This window comes from Rhinolophus ferrumequinum, chromosome 18 (assembly GCF_004115265.2).
Source record: "Rhinolophus ferrumequinum isolate MPI-CBG mRhiFer1 chromosome 18, mRhiFer1_v1.p, whole genome shotgun sequence".
NCBI classification, from domain to species: Eukaryota; Metazoa; Chordata; class Mammalia; order Chiroptera; family Rhinolophidae; genus Rhinolophus; species Rhinolophus ferrumequinum.
The window spans coordinates 23053910-23077210 of record NC_046301.1 but is presented as its reverse complement, the minus strand read 5'-3'; the positions used below and the strand labels follow the sequence as shown (position 1 = coordinate 23077210).

Genomic DNA, 23301 nt, shown 5'->3' with positions numbered 1-23301 from the left:
AGTTAGACTAGACTACGTAAAACTAAACAAGAACATTACACTTGTACATATTTGCCTTAAATTTTGTTTATAAATCATCTCTACCACTTATACCTTAAATAAAGATTAAACAACAGAAGCAAGATGCACAACAATATGGTTTTTCATAGCAAAAAATGATAAACCTCACAATGTCCAACAATGGCAAAGTGATTCTATATGATTATGGGCATTCGTACAATATACAACTATTAAAAATGCAAGAAAGAGCAATCAAAGTAGATCAATGGAACAGAATAGAGAGCCCCAGAAGTAGACCCCCACGTATACAGTCACGATTTTCTACAAATGCACCAAAGTGATCCAATAGGTGAAGAAAAATATTTTCAACAAATGGTGCTGGACTAACGGGATGGACCTGACCCCACCTCACCTAACTCACATAAACTGACCTGCGATGCAGCATAGATATAAATATGAAACCTAAAACCATGAAGCTTTTAGAGGGAAATAAAGACTATCGCCGTGACGTGGGGGTGGACAAAGGTTTCTCAGATGTGTCACAAAAAGCAATAGCAGGGAAAATAGCAATATGACTTGTCAAAATGTAGAAATTCTCATCAAAGACACAGTTAAAATGAATAGGAAGTCACAGGCTGGGAGTAAAGATCTGAAAATGTCTCTCTGACAAAGGTCTGGTGTCCAGATACATAAAGAACTCCAACCCCTCAATAATAAAAAGACAACCCTATTTTTAAAATGGACAAAATATTTAAACACACACTTCATAAAAGAAGATATACAATTGGCCAAAAAGCACATGCAAAGCACTCAACATTATTATATCACTACACACCAACCAGAATGATCAAAATTTAAAAGAATGACAAAATCCAGGATGTGGCACAACAGGTATTCTTGTATATTACTTGTGGAAATGTGAAAAAGTACAACCACTCTGCAAATAGATTTGTCAGTTTCTTATAAAGGTAAGCATACACCTACCTATGATCAAGCCATTCTACTCCTAGGCATTTACCCAAAAGGAAGAGGGGGGGAAATATTATATATGTGTGTGTGTGTGTGTGTGTGTGTGTGTATACACACACACACACACACACACATATATATATTCATGTGTGTGGAGAGAGATACACGCATGTGTATACACATACACACACATCTGCAAAAAGACTTGTAACAGAATGTTCATATTGCTTTATTCACAATAGTTAAAACGTAGAAATACTCTGGATATCAATAAATAGGAGAATGGGGAAACTGCAGTATATTCACACAATGGAATACTACTCGGCAATAAAAAGGAATGAAACTACTTAATCATAAAACAACCCGGATGCATCTCAAAAACAGTATGCTGTATGAAAGAAGCACCACACACAAAAAATATATATTGCATGATGCTATTTATATGAAATCATAATACAGACAAAATTAATCTACAGTGAAAAAATTAGACCAGTGGTTGCCTCTGGAAGGGTAGGGGGTGATTCATGAGGGAACTTTCTAGGGTGATGATGATGTATAATCTATGTCATGAAAGAGTTTGAACTACACATGTGTATATATTTGTCAAAACTCAGCAAATATATATTTAAGATGTATGCATTTCATTGAGTACAAATTTTTCATCAAAAGAATTCTGTAAACATATAATGAAATCTAGTTAATGATAAGCATGCTGACATATTTATAGGAAATGTCCTGATATTGACACAGTTCAATTTACTTTGAACTGTATCAAATAATTAAGATGGATTAATGAACAGAGAGAATGATAAATAAATGGATAGGTGTGACAAAACAAATACAGAACAATGTTAATAGACTCTAGATGTTAGGTATAAGCCTTAACTGTTGAATTCCTTCCACTTTTCTTCATATTTGAAATTTTTAATGATAAAAATGTTCACAATAAATATTGAAAAAATATGGTGTGCGAAATATATTTACTATATTATGACATGGAAAGATTTCATATCTACAGATAGAGATAGAGACATAGAAAGTTAAATATAAAAATCAGGTTATAAAATAGCATCTATAAAATTGTCACATTCTAGTTTTATAAAAGATAAAAATATGCACAGAAAAAGGGCTGGGAAGATCACCACAGTCAGCATATTGGTGCATTTAATAACTGTATTTTAACTCCGCTTCACAGAGGGGCCATGTATTATCCATTTGTAAAATAGCAAAGCACTGATAGAGCCCTGGATTTACCTAGGCCACCTTAGTTATAATTTTTAATAGAGCAGCACATATGTATTTCGGTCTCCAAAGAGTGCTCTTCCCAATTGAGGCAGCCTAAAGGATCTGTCTGATCAGGTTGGGTTTCGGGGTCTCTTTCCATGTGCTTTCAGGCACCTGTATGTATCTTTACTGCAGCATTTTCCTACTGTTTCACAACTGTGTATTTCTCCCCTAGATTATAAATTCCTTAGAGGCAAGAGCTACATCTTGAAGTTCAACTTAGCTTCTTGAGAGACAAGTCCAGTATTTAGCAAATATGGGACAGTCAATGAATGCTAAAAGAATCAATAAATGAACAAACTGCAATTTCAAGAGTCCCCAGCAAGGGCCCTCAATTCAAAAATATCTCCCTTACCCAGATTCTACTGACACAGAAATTCGATCACTAGAAACTTACCCTTGGGATTTACTATGATTGTTACCGGAAAAATCTTTCAGAATGTAAAAAGTCTGATGAGACAGTAAAGCTTCATCGCTAAAACCTACTAATAGATTGCTAGCTCCTTAAAGGTCAAGGAAAAGGGACCGTGTCATGACTGGATCCTGAGTATAGCCAGGTCCCTAGGACAGGAGATATTCAAAAAATGGGCTCAGTAGTAATCACATATCAAACAGCTGACAGATTAAGTAAGAGAGTAACATTAAGGGAAGCAAAATGAAGAGTACACGGGAACTCTTCACATTATTTTTCCAACTTTTCTGTAAATCTCATATTATTTCAAAATAACAAATCTTTGTAAAAATGTTGACAGGGAAGGCCCAATACAATGTGTGGAGGGAGGAAGGTAAAGAAGCAGATGGTATGCAGGGTCACAGAAAATAAAAAGTACAGAACAGGAGAACAAACTTCTCCGTCCAGTTCCCAGCTTTATCCAGGACCAGTCATGTTTTAACACTTTCAGGGATGAGAAAAATATCTGGGCCTCCCAAAAGGTTTCTGCCGAAAAAAAGAAAGATACATCAATACTTGACCAAAGTATATTTTTATTCCACATCACACCAGATCGAGAGAGAAATATAAAAGGGAGTTGGGGGGGGTGTCTTTAAATGTATTTCTACCTACATAAAACATAAAGAGTAACTGTACCCCATATAGTAGTTTTAACATACTTCCAGCAGCCCAATAGGAAAGAACCATGGGGTGAAAAGGAGCGCGAGGGTGTACTCTACCTCCATGCTAGCCTTCTCTTGGCCACCACTACTCCTTGCCCCAGCCACTATTTACTTGTTTGTCAGCCAAGAATGACAAAAGAGGTAAATTTCACGCAAGAATAAGCTCTCAAATGGTGCCCTCAGTCTCCAAGGGCAGAACTCACATCTGCTAATGTGTTTTGTAGCATCCCTGGCTCAGTGCCCCATGAAGGTAAAGAGCTTGATTAATGCTTCCAGCGGTGCCAATGGCTGAAAGACTTTGCTTCCCACCTCATCTATTCTCCTCAAATAATATTTATTCAGTATTCATTTGTACAAGGGTAGCCCCAGGCTCGGGATTATTTATTTTCCTCCCAAAGAATGCCTAATATTTCCCACAGGAGGGGATTTCATCCATATCCAAAAGGATGGAAAACAGTGGTTTTAAGGGTGTCCTGGATTTATCTTGGTGCAGAAGTTCTAGGAGGAATGCCCCTTCAGAGTGATGGGTAGTTTTTAGGGAAGGCTGGCTGGGGAGAGGGATGTATATAGCTGATTGGTGGGGAAATGGGCTTTGCCAACCTTTGAGCTGCCTGTTTGCTCTGCTAGGGTCCAGACAGTCCTGAGACTGGCCTTACCTGGTTCTAGGACTCAGTAGGTTCCAATTCCAAATGACCAGTTTTGGTTTAGCCCATAATTCTAAGCTTTGCAAGAGTGATGAAGTCACAGTGGGATCCTGTGAGCCTTTCTACACAAGCGCACTGCTGAGTTTTTGGTTCAACCAATGATTGTGGTCAATGGTGTGTTGCTGTTCACCCAGAGGGGAAGTAGAAGGCAGGCTGTTCGTTCTCGGCCCTCATCCATTCACCCATAGCTCCAGCCTGGGGCCAGACACAGCCACTCACTTTTTCTTAGTTCCTGTGATCTGTTGAGGAACTTCTTGATGGGCCAGATCCACCCCAAGGCAGAAGGCTAACAATTCCAGAGCCAGCAACCTAAGGAGAGAGTGCTGGCCAGTGGTCAGACCTCAGTACACTTAACAGTACCATACTGCACCTGAAAGCACGTGCCCAGAGTCTTTCTTTCTCCCCTAAATTCCTGTACCTGCCTTGGTCTTTCCGAGATCTTAGTTCCCAAGAAGTTGTTTTTCATTTGTAAGTGGTGTACCTCTCTGAGATATTCTAAGATTATATAAAAATTGAGTTACACGAAAACACAGAGCCGCAGGAAATTAGGTAGTCCTGTTACATACCCCCTACTCCATCTCTGTGCCTCTTGCAAACCTTTTCAGAAACCTGCCTGGTACATCCTACCTGACTGCTCAGCCTTCCTCCAGCACCTCCTTAGTCTTCACCTGGAAATGGCCCCTTCAATTCTGATTCTAAATTCTCTGTCTTCTCCTTCTGAATCTTTCCGAATGAAATGTCTTGAGAAAGAGACTCTAATTTCAGTGTTACTCCTGCTTCCAGGATCAGCAACATTTACCCTCCCTCTTTACATAACGTGTAACACAATGTCTTTGCGAAGCACTAGCCTATGCCATCCTTTCCAGCTCCCAATCACCACTATCCCTGTAAGTGTCTCCACCTCTCTGTCAGGGTCAAACTGTGGTTCTCGAAGTGTTTAAATTCATGGGGGGGTGGGAGGACAGAGAGGAAGGGCAGTGGGGGCTTTCCTACAGGTCATTATAATTTTGAAAATAAAAAGATCATTTAATAGTTCATTAATAGTTCATTTAATAGTCCAAGAACACATTTCCTACAAAATATGACATGGATCTAAGTTCACCTGCCTCCCCATTTAACAATGCATAGTGATATGAAAATAAAAATACATTAGATGACTCTTTGATTAGCAAATACTAATACATGCATGTATTGACAGGAAAGAAGTAATGAATTGAGAATTTGGGTTTAAAATAATACATAAAACACTTTTTTCTTATTTAAAATACATTTAAAACACTTTTTAATGTTTTAAATATAATACATTTAAAAATAATACATTTTTTAAAATAATACACTTTTTTAAAATAATACATTTAAAACACTTTTTTCTTATTTTCTAGTTTTATCTCACTCCTTACTATCCTTGTTTTAAAAATCAGACAGCTACCAGAACATACGTATATTCAGTGGTACAAGTCACTGAATTAAGCAGTGCTACTTTGGGTAGGAAATCTCAGAAATGAGTACTTCTTGTTGAAAATTATGGAAGTCTCATTTCTGTCTTAAACACTACGTACGGAACATCATGCTTGATTTCTCTTTTGTAAAGGAGGACAGACTTGTCCTCTGTCCTAGGTAACAAAGTTGGTTTGTAAGTAAATTTAAGAAAGAGTTAACACAGTTCTGAATATCTTCCCAGATTACATAACTGGTTTCATATTTTTATGTTTTGAAATTCAGCACTCTATTAAGGTATGGGGGATTTATTTATTATTGATTGATTGACTGATTGATTGATTTAGTGGAAATACTTTCCTGGTAAAGGTCACAGGAAACTCAGCAGAGCCTTTTAGTCATGGTAAATATTTTATTAACCATCCGGTCCAAACAAATAATAATAATAACCACACTTCTCTACATACTCACTACCCAGGTTCATTCCTACCCACCATTTCCTATAACCCCAAAACATACGTTGTGCCTGCCCTCGTTCAAGAACATGATTTACTAATGTAAATGTGCAATAATCTGAGTCCTGATCTTCAGCTTCCTGAGAAAATCATACGGCAAAACACCTTTAAATAAGTCGGACCAAATCTTGGCAGCCTATCAGTCCCTTGGGTATAGCATAATCTGTCCTATTGTATTAAGAAAGCTTTTTCAAGTTTGCCTACTGATTCTTTCAATATCTAGCTCTAAGTAAATGAAATTGGTTTGCAGGTAGTCCAAAGCTTAGGAGGTTATTAAACTGTTTTAAATTTTCAGAAACCCCAAATTATTCAGTGTTAGCTAACCAAGAAGAGGATTTTTATTTGTGGCCACTCGGTTTTATTATTAATAGCCTTGAACAGCATACAATTCTGTTATCGGTCCACAGCACACTGGGACAACTTAAAACCCTCTACTGTGTACACACCAGGCAGTGCTGAAGTGCAAGGAGAAACAGATCATCTAAATAGAGCAATACCCATGAAAGAAATCAAACGGATAATTAATAGCCTTCCAAAACAGAAACACCAGGGCCAGATGGGTTCACTGATGTATTATACCAAACATTTAAGGAGGATAGTATACCAATTCTCTACAATCTTCCAGAAGACAGAAGCAGAGAGAATACTCCCAGACTTACTCTGTGGGCTAGCATTACCCTAATATTAAAACCAGACAAAGATATTACAAGAAAGGAAAACTATAGACGGATATCTCTCGTGAACATAGATGCAAAAATCCTCAACAAAATATTACCAAATCAAATCTGGCAATGTATGAAAAAGCATATGGTACAGAAGGATGAGCAACCATCTTGGGCTCAGAAGGCATGGGTTTGAGGTCCAGTCTGTCACATGCTACTATTTAATGGCCGTGGGCAGGTCACTAAACCTTACTTTATCATAACTGACACCTGCCTACTGACGGTACAGTATTAAATCAAATGAGGGGGAAAAAACATGCAAAAGCACATCAAATCACATTGTTACTCCAAATGAAGCGGCACTGATGTAATGAACAGCAACAATGGCAGCCTGAGTGACTAGAGTCAAGAGGAGGAGTTACCCAAATCAAAGCCAGAAGTTTAACCTTGCACTGGCTTCAAATTCACACTGGTATTCATGACAACAGACGGCAGCTCCAAGCCTGAGTAGCCACCTCATGGATGCACAGGCTCCACCAACCAGATCGGACACAGACTCCTAGGAAAATGACTTGAAAATTCAGATCCTGCAGACAGAGGCAGGACACCACATCTGCCAGGCACCACCTCCATACACTGCCATCCAGTGCTTTTGCAGAAGGTGCTTTTGTTTTCCACTAAGTGTTCTGGCAGACTGCTTTACCAGAACCTATTACATAGCCACCAATTTATTTGTAAAAGGGAGAAAAGAGGTACACGCAAAAATAATTCATTACCCACGGGGGATGTCACAGTTAGTGGTAATTAATCAAACTTTCTCCCTTTGTGTAGAAACCAGCCCCATAAATAACCATATCAGGGATCAGTGAAGCATCTGTTTCATCCTGTAAAACAAAAAAAAAATCAACTTGCAGAATGCTACTCAGATTTTCTGGTGTGCTTAAAGAAAACCATTTTAGAAAAAGGCTCTCTATTTTTATTTGAATAAGGAAATCCATAATCTCTTTCCCAAATTTGTTTTCTAACCATAATTACATTCTGTTATATGTGTGTACACGCATTAACACAGGTGCACTTGATTATAAACACACATATAAAAAATTTAGGGGCCGGCCCAGTGGCTAAGGTGGTTAGAGCTCCATGCTCCTAACTCCGAAGGCTGCCGGTTCGATTCCCACATGGGCCAGTGGGCTCTCAACCACAAGGCTGCCAGTTCAACTCCTCGAGTCCCACAAGGGATGGTGGGCTCCGCCCCCTGCAACTAAGATTGAACACGGCACCTTGAGCTGAGCTGCCGCTGAGCTCCGGATGGCTCAGTTGGTTGGAGCGCATCCTCTCAACCACAAGGTTGCCGGTTTCGACTCCGCAAGGCATGGTGGGCTGTGCCCCTTGCAACTAGCAATGGCAACTGGACCTGGAGCTGAGCTGTGCCCTCCACAACTAAGACTGAAAGGACAACAACTTGAAGCTGAATGGCACCCTCCACAACTAAGATTGAAACAACAACAACTTGACTTGGAAAAAAAAGTCCTGGAAGTACATACACACTGTTTCCCAATAAAGCCCTGTTTCCCTTCCCCAATAAAATCTTTAAAAATAAAAAAAATAAAATAAAATAAAATAAAACTATTCTAAAATGGAAAAAAAAATTTAGGCTAGTGCCAAAAAAATATGAAGATAAAGTTTCAGGGATTTCCCTTGGTATTTTAGGAAAGCAAATTTCATTTGGAAATGTCTCTATACATCAAAATAACATAACTGTACTTATAAAATATGTCTAATCTTCTCAACTCACATGCACTAAACAAAATGAAGGAAAATTGCCCCCTCCATAAATGGCCAATTTATTCTGTCAACTGACCTAAATTGGGTTGTTTATATTACCTTTATTACTGCTGGTATCACCAAAATTCAAATTCCACGTAATTTGCTTTCCTCTCCAAAACTAAACCCCATAGGGAACTAGCTTCACTTCTGTGACCTTCAACGAAACAATATTTGCACGGTGCAACTTATTTACCCCCATTTAAATGAACATTCCTGATAGATACCCAGGCGGCAGCAGCAGTACATTCCGGTGCCTCAGCAACTTTTGCCCCCTAAAAAATATCTTAAACACAAAGGTGTACATTAGTGTGTCTATGGTAAACAATCTAGTTGAAAAAAAGAAACATATAATTTCACACTCTGCCAACTATTTCATTTATCTTATTCCAATTTAAGGTATTTCAAAGAATTAAGCTTAGACTTTTCTTTCTTGAAATGCCTGGACAATTTCCTTCAATTACCTAAAAATATATTTGGCTAGATTAGGTCATCAATTCCAAGACTACAATAAATATTACTAACAATAGCTAAAGCTTCAATACTGTTTCCCTGAAAATAAAACCTAGCCAGACCATCCGCTGTAATGCGTCCTTTGAAGCAAAAATTTATATAAGACCCGGTCTTATTTTACTGTAAGACCGGGTATAATATGAAATATATGATATGATATGATATGATATGATATGATATGATATGATATGATACAATATGATATGATATGATACCAGGTCTTATATAATATAAGACCGGGTCTTATATTAATTTTTGCTCCAAAAGACGCATCAGAGCTGATTGTCCGGCCAGGTCTTATTTCAGGGGAAACACGGTAGCAGTTACCATGTGGCCTGCACTATTTCCAATGTGGCCTATGCTATTTTAAGTGCTTAAAGTAGTAAGTACTTACAATCGCATAAGCCACATTGTAGCTGACAGTCCCTATATTAATTATCAACCCTGTGAGGTAGGTATACTATTATTCCCATGTCATAGCTGAGGAAGCTGAGGCAGGCAGAGGTTAAGTAACTTGCCCCACGTGACATGGGGCAGAGGCAGGATTCAAACCAAAGCAGGCTGTCTCCAAAGTCAGCATTCTTCTGCCTAGATTATACACTATTTCTTAGGATAGATTAGCAGATTTTTTTTTTTAATGGAAGGATTTTATTTAAAGAGAATGGCTGATCTCCATCCAATCCAGGAAAAAAAAAGATTTTTCTATGTCTACTAATTTCATAACGAATAGTAAATGAGCAGGTTTCACCTACTTAACTGACTGTTGCATTCTTTTGTTGAGTTACTAGTACATTAAAAAGGTCCTTTGGCAGCCTAGAAAAATAAAGAGTGACCACAAAGTTGACTATGCTGTTAATCAGAAATCTCTACATGCTCCGCTCCTTTCTGTGCACCAATTTTAAAGTTCCCCCATATCCTTCTGGACATTTTCCATACTGACAATTACAGGTCATGCAAATAGTCTCTAAAATAACAGCCTGACAGCGGCCATAAAGTCTCTATGCAAAGATTTCATCTGACGATAGTCAAAGACCTATAAACAGTAGCAGGGTCTACTCTATGACTTCCAATCATCAAAATAAAAGATTTCTGGGGGGGTGGAATTGAAATCTATGTAGAGAATGGAGGTGGGTGCAGAGATAGTTCTAACAGGCATACAGACAGACTCTGGCCATTTTGTAATTACGCTTCCGTTTTGAAGTCATATAACCGAATCCTGTCAGGAATAATGTGGTCAAGGAAAATTAGGATGTTAAAGACAATCAGAGCTGTAGACCAACCTGAACCATCAGCTGCAGTGGTTCATTGACCAGGCTGGACTTGTACTGTGCAGGTCTGTTCAGACCAGTACGCGAGCCACATGATCCAGAGTTTTCTGCCCAGAGAAGAGAGCATTAGCTAACAGCAAAGCCACATGTTTAGAACAGGTGCCAGGATTCCAGTTCTTAGGAAACAAGCAGGCAAAAGAAGAGGGGTGTCGGGGAGTCAGGTATACAAGAAGGGTAAAATCTGAACTTTTATCTGTCTTTAGCTTTCTCTTGCCTTTCACTCACCAGTGAAGATCTCTAACCTTCCTAACTTCTACTCCGATCTATAGAAACACATTTTCAAACCCGGTGTGCACTCTCCTTCTCTTCAACCACACCTACAAATGAGAACGAGGAAAGAGATAGTAATCACTTCTATTTATTGCTTAATAACTGTCTCAACTTGTTTTAACAAGTTCATACATTTGCCTTTCAGCATTTTACTTTGAACTCAACATTGAAGGGTTTGGTCTTTTAATAAAGATTCCAACAATATTGGGGGGGAAGGGACGTTGAAAATGAAATCCCCCCAAACAGATTCAACCTTATTTTATTCTGAAGGATCCCCAGGGAGTAGAGCCAGGCCAAACACAGCATGGCCACCCCTATCCAGACTTCTGTCCTCTGTCCTGGAAAGGATATTAGGGTAAATTATATTTACAACTGGCCTCTTCCAAGTCCTGAAGGAACTGTTCCCACGTGCATGTTTGTACTGGCCAGTCCCTCTTTCCTATAAAACAGTGGAAGCCCCAAAAGGGAAGAGGGCTACTGCAGAGTCATTTGAAGATGTGGTCTCTGAATTCACACATGTACCAAACATTACTTTAGCCCAGGGCTTCTGAACTTCTACACTATTGATATGGTTAAAGAAAAAATATTCTGACACTTGTTAAACCCGTAAGGAAGATTTCATTGAGGACTACTGCAATAGGTGTCAAGGCTTGCAATAGGGTAAATAGATCAGTCTCAACTCTGTATACAGCAAAGACAGCAGGGAATTTACACCAAGAAGCAGTGCGATAGGTCAGTAGATGGAAAATTACTAAGATAAGACATCAAAGGTACGGAGATTCTTACTGAACTGATCTAACTGGATTTTTGCTAAACCCAGACCAGGGTAATCAGATATCAGGGCTGAGGGATAAAAAAATTGATCAGATATCAAGGGTGATCAGATATTAAGAGTGCGGGAGGAAGAATGTCACTACACTGACTTATCAGAATTCTTGTTCAAACTGGACTAGGCAGGCCACTCACAGGGTGGAGGCCAAGGTCGGCCCAGTGAGAAGAAGGATCAGAAGAGAGTGTTTGGGCAAGGAGAGAGTCTTCGTGAACATTTTGGCGCAGCCATTCTGTGCATTGTTCAGTAGCATCTCTGGCCTCTACCCACCAACTGCCAGCAGCATCCTTACCCCACCTCCTCCAGCTGTGAAAATCAAAATATTTTGAGACGGTGCGAAATGTCCCCAGGGGACAAAACTTCCTCTGGTTGGAAACCACTGCTTTAGACCAAGAGTTGGCAAACTTTTTCTGTAAAAGCCACATAGTAAATATTTTAGTCTTTGCAGGAAACATTTACACTCTCTACACGTTCTTCTTTGTCTTTTTTATTTTTTTTTAACCATGTAGAAATATGTAAACTATTCTTATCTGGTGGAGCATAAAAAAAACAGGCAGCAGGCCAGATTTGGTTCACGGGCCACTGTTTGCTAATCTCTACTTTAGACTAAATACCACATTTCAAATAGATATAGACAGTATACAGATTATACGTATTTAACAAAATACAGATTTACTCAAAACTCAGTAGAGTATTAGTAACTTTCTATCAATAGTATTTTCTCAATTGAGGGAAAACAGAATTAGAGGCAGAATCTTGTAGCAGTCTACAGTATGTTTTTGCCTTAAAAAAGTATCTCATTCTCAATAGCCTGGGGAAAACCGCTCAAAAATTTCCCACAAGTCTATCCTCTCCCACTTCATCATAACCCAAACCCTGCATTACCATCCGCAGGTCCCCAAATCCCCAACTGTTTATTGTTGATATAGGGGTATGTTTTTGTTGTTGTTTTCTCACTGACACTATTTTGGTTGATGTTTAACATGTTTTTCATACTCTCTCTCCTTATCTAACATTCTGGAATGCATCTCTAAAATTAATCTATTCCTGGTTACAGGATCTGTGTATGTGAAATAGGGCACTGGGATACCTTATCTTACTTGAGAGTCAGTTACATGAATCCATATGTTACATGAGCCTCTCAGCTTTTGCCTCTAGAAAGAAATACATACTACATATTAACAGAACTGCCCTGGAAATGATGACATGCTAAAAATGACCCTAGGACTACATAAAGGTTATTCTACAGTACAGCTACTGAATAGTTAGTTTTGTGGTGCTTTTGTTTTTAATAGCTACAACAAATGCCGGTGGGGGGAAAAAAATTACTGGTTGAAATTACTAGGAAAGATGGAGAAAATATCTCTAAATAAATGCAGGAAACCGTGCCAAGTATGTAAATTACAAACCCTATAGGATATATCCGCCATATGCTTATTCTTGTTTAATTAAAATATCAACATTAAAATTTCACCTTTGATGCTGAGACCCCAAGTAGTAAAGCAGCAGTTAACCACCAAAATAGAAGACATATTCTTTATTTCAAATTGAATTCATTTGTAAGTCATAAAAACAATATATAGCCATTGCAAACATATATAGAAAATATAAAGATAGTAAGAAATCACTGCAAGGACCACCAAAAGAGATAAACTATTTTTAAAGCTTTACTGTTTTTCTTTCTACCCTTTTTTCTATACTTTCTAATAATTTCATAAATTTTGCAAAATTAAAAGCATAACATGCATGTATATACACATTTGACAAAAGATCTGGCAATAGATATCAACAAATAAAGCATCTATATCTTTAATCTCTTCTGTTCATTCTTCTATAAATTGATCATAAAAACCCAGAAATCCAAAAAAAATTATGTATAAATGTACTAAGTCATTCATAGAAGAATATTTCTAAGAATGAAAAATTGGAACAAGCTAAGTGTTCAATGATAAGGGAAGGATTAAATATATATGGGACATCCACATAGTGAAATGAAGGACAACTTCATTTGTTGAAGTTACTTCATTTGTTACATTACATAATAAAATTGGATATTTTTTTGAAGAATTTTATGACAGGATTAAATCTTGATTCCTGTTCCTTCCATTTAACACGACATCCTGAGCATTTTAAATTCTATTAAATTCTCCAAAAAAATCCAATTCATAGAACTGATATTTTAGATTTATAAAAGATTGAACAGAAGAAGATTAAAGATAAAGAATTCTTTTTTCTTGGTATCTATTGCCGAATCTTTTGTCAAATGTTCTAGCAATTTACACTCCCACCAGCAGAGTCTGGGGATATCTCAATGAGACTTTAAGAAGGTATACTCTTAAATCAACAAGTGCAAATACCCCCAAAAAATAATGAAAGTAATCATTTAGATTTTATAGGTGCCTGTAATTAAATCTCCTAAAATATCCAAAAAGACTGGTAAGTTTATATAAAGTGACTAGAGATATAAAATGGTAAGACTCCCTTCAAATCCTTATTTATTTGTTTATTTATTTTAAAAAGTGCTGACATACTGATCTGCAAATTATTTACTAAACCTCTCCATGATCACTTAAGAGGGAATCATCCTAAGCTATGTAGAGAGAGACTTCTAGTTACCACTCAATATCCATTCTCTCCTTCCTTATTAACAGAACCCCGATTTTGTACCAAGCAGCAAAGAACTAAGGCAAAAAACCATACCTCCCAGCCTCCCTTGCAGCCATTACTAATACTGTGCTGTTATCTGACCAATGACTATGAGGGAAAATCCTTAGAAGCCCTTTCAGGAAAGCCTCTAAAAGCAGGGGCAGCGTGTGTGTGTGCGTGTGTGCGTGTGCGTGTGCGTGTGTGTGTGTGTGTGTGTGTGTCTCGGGGGGCAATCTGCAGATGGCTAGACTTCTGGCAGCCATCCTGACATGAGAACATGGGGACAAAGATCACGCCCAAGAGAATGGAGCAAAAGGACAGAAGGAACCTGGGTCCCTGATAATCAAGGAGCCACTCTACTAAGCCTAGATAGCCTAGTTCCAGACTTAGTTTGTGTAGCAGAAAAATAACCCCCTACTTTGTTTAACCCATTGATTCTGATAGTTACTTATGGGTGGACCTAACCCTAACTCATATATCTATGCCCTGCTAGAGTTATTTTACAAAGATAAGAAACAGGTAAAATCGGCAGAAATCAATTAGCTCATTTAAATACTCATTTATTCTTCTATACAATCAGTATCTATTCAACATCTATGCTGGGTGACAGAAACATCAAAATAAATAAAATGTAGCTTACAGTCTAAAAGCAGCAACTTACTGAACAAATAAAACCAAGTTTGATGAGTCATGTGGCAGGGAAAGAATGATATATGCCAGGGCAGCACATAAGAAAAAGCATTTAACACAAACTGTTCAAAGGTAAATGGCATCAGAGAAGACTTTCCAGGTGACATGAAATTTGAGACCTGAAAATGGAGAGGCAGTGCTAGCCAGGCAAATGGGCCAGTGCGGGAAGAGTATTCCAGGGAGAAGGAACAGCATCTGCAAAGGCCCAGAGGAAGGAGACAGAGCATGGCATATTGTAGGGAGTGCAAGTAGTTTACTATTGTTGAGGCACAGAATTGGTGTGGGAGTGAGAAGAGCACTCTTCTTGGCAATCCCTCTCTGTCCAGACTACACTCACATTTTTTATTTTTATTCCTTTATTACAATAAGTAGAAGTTAAGGACCAAAAGATGCAAAGACTAATCAACAGATAGCATTTTTATTTCCTAACCTTCAAAATGTCAGCTACCACCCAGGTATGACCAGCAGTCTTCCCGCAATCTGCCTCATAGTGAGTCTTCAAATGTCTGAACCGTCCTGTTCCTCAGAATTGGTGGGGCTGGCTTAACAGTGAAGTAGACAATAGAGGGTTTGCCCGACATTATGTGACTAATCCTGGAGGGACGAGGCTGGCGAATGCAGACCCGTGTCATGATCAGACTTACTACTAGGAAGAATAATCCTCTGGCAATAACAGAAAGAAATAGATGCAAAGAAGACCCCAATTATAATAGTGGGGACAAGGGATGATGAAGGCCTGGACTAGAACACTGGCCATGTAATGCAGAGAAGTTGAAGTCTGCTTTGGAGAGATTTAGAAAGGTGAGCTGGCCAGATAAGCTAGGGGAAAGCGGGTGAAGTAAAGAGTAATCTTTGGTTTCTGGTTTGGGCTACTGTGAAGGGAAGGCACCAGAACACAGTCATTAAGACTACACGCTCTGAGAGTCCATCTCCACCAATTCAGTTTTGTGACCTGGGGAAAGTTACTTACACACCAAGAGCTTCAGTTTCCACATCTGTATAATGGGAACAATAGACTCTATCTTGAAGGATTTTGTGAGGGGTTACATGAAAGTTCTTAGAACAGTGCCTTACGCATAGGAAATGCTGGACAAATGTTAACTATGTAAAGGGTGATGGTGAGGCCATTCACTGAGGCAGAGAACATGAGAGAAGGCAGACTTCAGGGGAGAAGAATGACGAGTTCAATTTTGGATATGTTAACCTGATCTGCTATGGGACATCCAGCAGGCAGCTTATTACGTGGGGCCAAAGCTCAGAAGAGAGTTGTGACAGTGTTAGATGCTACTTTATAAAGGGTAGTGTTAGGGGGACATTTGAGCAAGGACCTGGCAGACATGAAGAAGCAGGTCCTAAGGGGAAAGCATGTAGGTGAGATGAGGGGAAAGTATGTAGGTGAGATGTGCAGAAAAGAAAAGAACTTGGGCATCCCTAGGGAACAGCAACATTCAAGGGATAGACAGATGAAAAAAGGCTGGAAAGGAGCAGCCAATAAAACAAGAGGAAAACTCACAAAAACTAATTCTAATAAGGTTGTACCATAAAAATTAAAGAAACAAACAAAAATATGAATACAGTGAGAAGAGGAAAACATCCTCACGCATAGGCAACAAGCTTAGAGATTAGAAATAAAGGGTAGGGACAAAAAGATCTCGATAAAAAGTAGTGTTCCCTAAGAACCAGTGCTTAAAGTTGATTAATGATGTTTATAAAGTACCTTGAAGAACCATATAATGAAATCTCTAAGTTTACAAGCATCAGACGGCTCTTTTAGTGAGCAAGCTGCCTTACCAATGAGGATAAGCCTCAGAAAAATCTCATATAATAATCTGGGTACTTAAGAAAGATTCATACTTTTTAAGAAAAGAAATCAGAACGTATTGGCTTCAGTGAAAAATACAAACTATATTTGGCATGTAAAGCTCTGGACCCAAATTTTTAGCTACTGAGATCACAAAAGTCCTTTTAAATCCCGTCACTTTGGGGTTTGAAGGAAACTCAAGAGACGTCCATTGGCCCAGATCATGGAACTATTTTGAAGAGCTTGCTGAAAAGCAGGTCACTGAGTCATCCAAGACCTACTGAACCAGAATCTCAGTGTATGAGGTAAAGGAAAACATTCCTGCTTTTTGAAGTTTTTGAAACAAGCTCACCAGATAATTCACGCGCGCACCAACGTTTGGGAAACCCTCATCCATCTGACCAGGAGACCAGGGGCTAGAGAAAATGAACAACTGGGACAATAGTACGTAGCTAATGAGAGTGTCCCAAGCAGTTCTCAAACTTTAACAGGCATCAGAATCACCTACAGGTCTTGTTAAATACAATTTTCTGGACTCTACCCTCAGAGTTTCTGACCCAAGAATTTATATTTCTCACAAGTTCCCAGGTGAGGCTGTCACTGCTTATCCAGGGACCACACTGAGAATCTCTGGTCATGAGAGAATTTTCTCCAAAGTCATTAGAGAATTTTCTCTGAGTGCATCAATTCAATGTAACCCTGTGCCCTTAAACACCAAGAAATGCAGAGTATTCCAAGAATGATGTTGAAAATGAAATAGAAAACACGACCAAACATAAATTACATATATTTATTGTAAGCCATTCTGGTCGATTGGAAGATACATAGAGAGCTGGAAAAGATCCAACCTAAGCTAGAATGAAATTATAGGGGTGATGGAACATGTGAAGAGACAAAAATGACTGAATAAATAAAAAGACTAAATTCACAAAAGAAGGTAGAGATAGACCATAATTTTAAAATCTATAAAGTTACAAAAAGATATGTGCAGGATGAAGAAATTTCAGAATGATAGAATTAAATTAGGTAGCTGGTTTGATTATTTGACTGTAAGAAGATATTTTTAGATTTTTGTGTGTGTGTGTTATTTACTTAGAAAAATCCAGTCCAGACCAATCTTGAGACTATATTTTTATTCAAAACCACTTTTGAAAATGGTTCCCTACTGGTTCCACACAAAGCCAGGGAAAACACAGAAAAACATTCCTCACCACCCCAATTCTGCATGACTCAGACATTCCAGTATTATATGAGAATGGACAGCATTCTCATGCTGCTTAACTGACACTCTTTTCTCATGTAGACAGCTCATAACTCTGCAATACTATATTCAAATACATAATTTTCTCAACAACTCAGAATATCTGTAATTGCTTCTATCTACCTGCTATCTGTCTCACTGTTCTGAGAACACTTCCAAAATCTGTAACAGATGAATTCCACTGACAGCATCTCCACAGGACTATCATACACATTTTATATCATATTGTCTTCAACCCTTTCCAAACCCATTTTCCACTTGTGGTTCTTGCTGTGTTATCTTTACTATCCACTATCATTTCCTCCAAAGAAAGTAATACACCTAAGTGTTAGATCCTTGCATTACCCGTGTTACTCCTACACCCACCTAAGCTCCCTCTAACCATCTTTGCCTGGGCTTTCCTCTTAGTTACACATATTTGCTTTTGTATCACCCATCCCCACCTCCAACACCCTCCAAGTGTCCTCCCCAAAATAACCACACTTCTAGTGACACTATATTTGGTATTTTACCTTTTCAGAATCAATACAAATACCATTCTGTCAACACACATACTGCTTTTTAGAGCTAAGGGGCAAAAAAAGGTTCCAAATAACTTCTGCTACACAGATGAGTGAATGGTTCAAGCTAGCTGTAGAATTTCCCTAGATTTATTACTGGCTATTGTTTATCATGAGAATGTTGATTCTGCTTACGGCCTTGAAATTAATGCACCCTAAAACATTAGAGGATCTCTCACTGGCCGGAGTTAACTGGGAAAAGCTCTTTAACAGGACACACAGACACACACACACAGACACACACACACAGACACACACACACACACACACACACACACACTCTACTGAGGACCGTAACTCAGAGTTTGCCATAATCAAATCCCAAATGTAAGAAGTTATTGCTCACCAAATAACTAATATAAAACTTAAACGAAGGCTCTATGCCTACTTACAATTATTAAATCTTAGTTTCAGGTCAGCTTCAAATCCATGCAATACCCTTTAGTTTCTGAAATATCTCCTTAATTAGAAACAGGGGACGTTGTAAGAATTCTTACACAGACACAACATAACCACTTATTACTGTCTGCTTTTCTTTTCCTTATCCTAACCTGTCTTTATAAGTATAAACTTCTCTTCAACAAATAGTGTTGGGAAAACTGGTATCTACATGCAAAGGAATAAAGTTGGACCCTTCTGTACTACACCATATACAAAAATTAACTCAAAATGGATCGTAGACCTAAACTTAACAGTTAAAACTATAAAACTCTTAGAGGAAAACACAGGGGGAAAGCCTCAAAATACTGGATTTGCCTATGATTTCTTGGATAGGATACCAAAAGCATAGGCAACAAAAGTGAAAACAGATTGGACTACAGCAAAATTTAAAACTGTGCATCAAAGGACAAAATTAACACAATGAAAAGGCAAACTACAGAATCGGAGAAAATATCTGCAAATTATATATCTCATAAAGAGTTAATATCCATAATATATCAATAACTCCTACAACTCAACAACAAAAAGACTAGTGACCCAATAAAAAATGTGCAGAAAACTAGACTAGACATTTCTCAAAAGAAGACATACAAATGGCCAATAAGCATATGAAGAGGTGTTCAACATCTCTAATCATTAGAGAAATGCAAATCAAAACAACAATGAGATATAATCTCATACCCCTTAGGATGGTTACTACTGGGAAAAAAAAAACCCTCAGTGTTGGCGAAGATGTGAGGAACCTGGAACTCCTATGTACTATTGGTGGGGACGTAAAATGATGTAGCCACTGTGGAAAACAGTATGGTGGTCTTCAAGAAATTAAAAATAGAATTACCATACGATCCAGCAATTCTACTTCTAGATATACAACCAAAAGAGGTGAAAGCAGGAACTCAGATATTTGTACAACTTCGTAGAGAGGCATTAGTCACAATAGCCAAAAGGTGGCAGCAACCCAAACATCCGTCAATGGACAAACTGATAAACAAAATGTGATATATTTATACACACACACACACACACACACTCACAATGGAATATTATTCAGCCTTAAAAAGGAAGAAAGTTATAAAACATGCTACAACGTGAATGACCTGCAAGAACACTTTTCTAAGTGAAATAAGCCAGTCACAAAAACACAAATACCATATGATTCCACTTACATGGGGTATCTAGAATAGTTAAATTTATAGAGACAGAAAGTAGGAGAGTGGTTACGGGGACTGTGGGGAGAGGTAAAGGAGGAGTTGTTTTTAATGTGTATAGAGATTCAGTTTTGCAAGATGAAAACTTTCTGGAGATTGGTTGTATGACAATGAAAACATACTTAATACTAAACTAGACACTTAAAACAGCTAAAATGGTAAGTTTCTATGTTATGTAAATTTTAACACAATTTTTTAAAAGTACAAACTTAATGGAATATTTCATACCAATAAATTAAATATTTTAATAAAGAAATAAGCATCTGAAGTAATAGACTTAACTTATAAATCTGTCGTCACATTTTTATTTTACACAAGGTATATTATCTCTCAATATTAACATGCACAGGATGCTGTAATACTGTAAATATACCTTTATTTATTAGTTTCATCTGTACAAGCCACTGTACTAGTTAGACATTTATCATTTATACCCCTCACAAAGTGATAACCCCATTCTCCCAGTCTACTACCCCTCTGACATCGCACACAGCCATTACATTTCCACTGTCTCTATTCCATATGCTGTACTCCACTTCTTGTAACTATATATAGATATATATAGATATAATTATAGTTGACGTTCATTATTATTCAGTAAATATCTTTTAAAGTAAAACTATAATTTGTAGGATTGAAAATATCTAAAAAATAACATTTTATACACAATGTTTACATGCTGTAAAATTAATAAATTTATAGGAATGATTACCAAAGAACATTCATGGTAATGAAAATAACTTCATAGCAAAGCCTACTGCTTCATTTCACATTAATACTCCCTTTCATTTGGAGGTTTCAAAGAGCTTCACAAATCTCAGGGCACTAGAAAGAAATTTTTCTTCTGTTTGAACCATAAATTGCACAGCAAAACCTTCATCACTATGTTTACTGAAAAAATACTCGACTGAATGATAAATATAATGTAGCATAGATTCCAGGGGCCTCCAATGCCTGTCTACCCCCGTACTCTACCCTCAATTTGAATAAGATACCTGAAGTACAGTTTATTTGCAAACTTAAAAGCAGATATTTCATAAAATTTAGTGTTTGGCATCTAGATGTCAAAAACAGATTTACCCATTTACATCCAGGGAAAAATATGTACATTTTTAATTTAGACGTAGAGTTCAAAGTACAGTTTTATTCAATCACTTTCTCAATTTGATCTAATAATAAGCTACTTGAGAACATAATCCTGTGTGAAAGTAGTATACTAAAAATATTGGCATTATTTTATTCAAAGCAAAACATCAAAGAAATAATCAAGCAACACTTTAAATCAAAAAATACGAAGGTTAGGTAGAGGTAAGACTATACGGCACTGAAGGTGTCAATCTTTGGTGGTACTTACCTGTAAGGCAGATTCCTAAACCCTGCCTCCTACCATTCAGATTCTAACACACTAGGTAGAGGCCTAGGAATTTGAATTTTTTATGTGCATTTTAAACAAGCACTCTAATAACATTTTGAGGAATAAATGCAAAACATAACACCAGTAAGACAGGAATTACAAAGTCTTGGAGGCAAACCATATAAGGAACTTTATATGTCATCTTATCTTCCGTGATTAATACAGAAAGCCTTTCTACACTACTGACAGATTGATTGATGGATTGATTTTAATAAGAAGGAATACCAACATTTACATAGTCAAATAAATATTTGCTTCTCTGTAAGCTAGGGAGCCTAATCACTTATTTTAACAATACCACCATTGTTTAAAACTTAGAGTCACTTCTTAGAATTAACTTTCAATACAGCATGTGAGCCTTCAAACACATATACAAATTACAAAAGGAAAAACTGGTTTCATTAAATTATTGTTCCTTCCAGTTTTTTAAATCAAAATTAGAGCTCCTCAGATTCATCACCCTGGTTCTAAACAAGTTCAGACCACTTCCCAAATATACCCTCTCAGGAAATAGGATGTTTAAAGGATTGTATCAGAGGATCAAGATGCAGAAAAAATGTTTACTGTTTTGAGTAGAGGTAGAGTCTATAGCCTCTCGGAAAGATGGTTTTGAACCCGACAATGTTCACTGGGATATGTAAGTTGAACTAGGCTTTTCTAAAAAATATATTATTGAACATTACTGAGCACATACCAATAGTGATAAGAAAAGAAGACGTTACCTATGACTGCACTCTTTAACGGCCTCCCCACTGGGTTGGTTTTGCTCACTTCACTTGATCAGAGGGGCAGAAAAAATTTCTCCAACACTTGCCACGGCTGGAAACTCCAAGAAGATTTTCAAAATCTATAGAAAGGAATAAAAATGTCGCATAATCGTTAAGAAACTGCAAAACCCAATCTAAGTTTCACTCGTTTTTTTCTCCTCCACTGAACCACTATTTGTTGTGCACTGAGTGGGTAATCCTCAGATTGCAGTTACCTTTATCATTAAAACAAAAAATTTTAAGCAAAACATAAATTGGTATTTAGAAATCTGAATGCTAGCGAAAAACAAAACTTACACTGGGTTGCAGAAAGTAGAGAAGTAGGATTCTTCTATCCTCTAAGAGATATTAAGTAATTCTATGCTTCTTTTACAAGAGAATAAAAAAGAGGGAAACTATATAAATCCATATCTATGCATCAACAGCATCATATTAAGCTAATGACAACAAAATATAAAATAGCAAAGAGAGGACTATAACTTTCATAAAGTTTTTTTTAAAATATGCAATACTCCTAAAATATTCCCAAGTACCTTTGACCTATCTAGACATCTACAGGTGAAAGTTCAGTTTTTTTGCCATCCCATGGGCAGAATTTACTTCGGTCTTAGACACACATCTCATATCATCAGGCCTAACTGAGAAGACAAATTTCACAGCATAAACTCATAGCTTAATCCCTACTGTACAACCAGAAAAATATGAGTTTGAAAAAGGTTGGGAAAAATTATCCTACCGGAGAGAAGAACAGAGAACGACACCTAGAGGTGTCCAGGACAGTACAGCAAAAAGACTAACCCCAAACACTTAGATACAAAAGGCTGAAGCTAGCGCAAATGCTAAACAGAACCACGAAAAGCCAATATTCAATATATGGTGATGGAAGGAGAACTGACTCTGGGTGGTGAACACACAATGTAATTTATAGATGATGTGATACAGAATTGCACACCTGAAATCTATGTAATTTTACTAACAATTGTCACCCCAATAAATTTAAAAAGAAAAAAAAGCCAATATTCAATGTCAAAATAGGAAGCTAGAGAAAATTTCCAAGAAAGAAGA

At 37.5% G+C, this 23301-nt stretch overlaps 1 protein-coding gene across 2 annotated transcripts in view; it reads right to left on the bottom strand.

Annotated features, from left to right (window-relative positions):
• Positions 1–23301, bottom strand: part of FHIP1A (FHF complex subunit HOOK interacting protein 1A) — a 193005-nt gene that overhangs the window by 121530 nt on the left and 48174 nt on the right. For both annotated transcript variants that reach the window (XM_033133927.1, XM_033133926.1), the window contains exon 2: positions 22192–22316. The gene's annotated coding sequence lies outside the window, so the exon portion shown is untranslated. The remainder of the gene's footprint in view (positions 1–22191; positions 22317–23301) is intronic.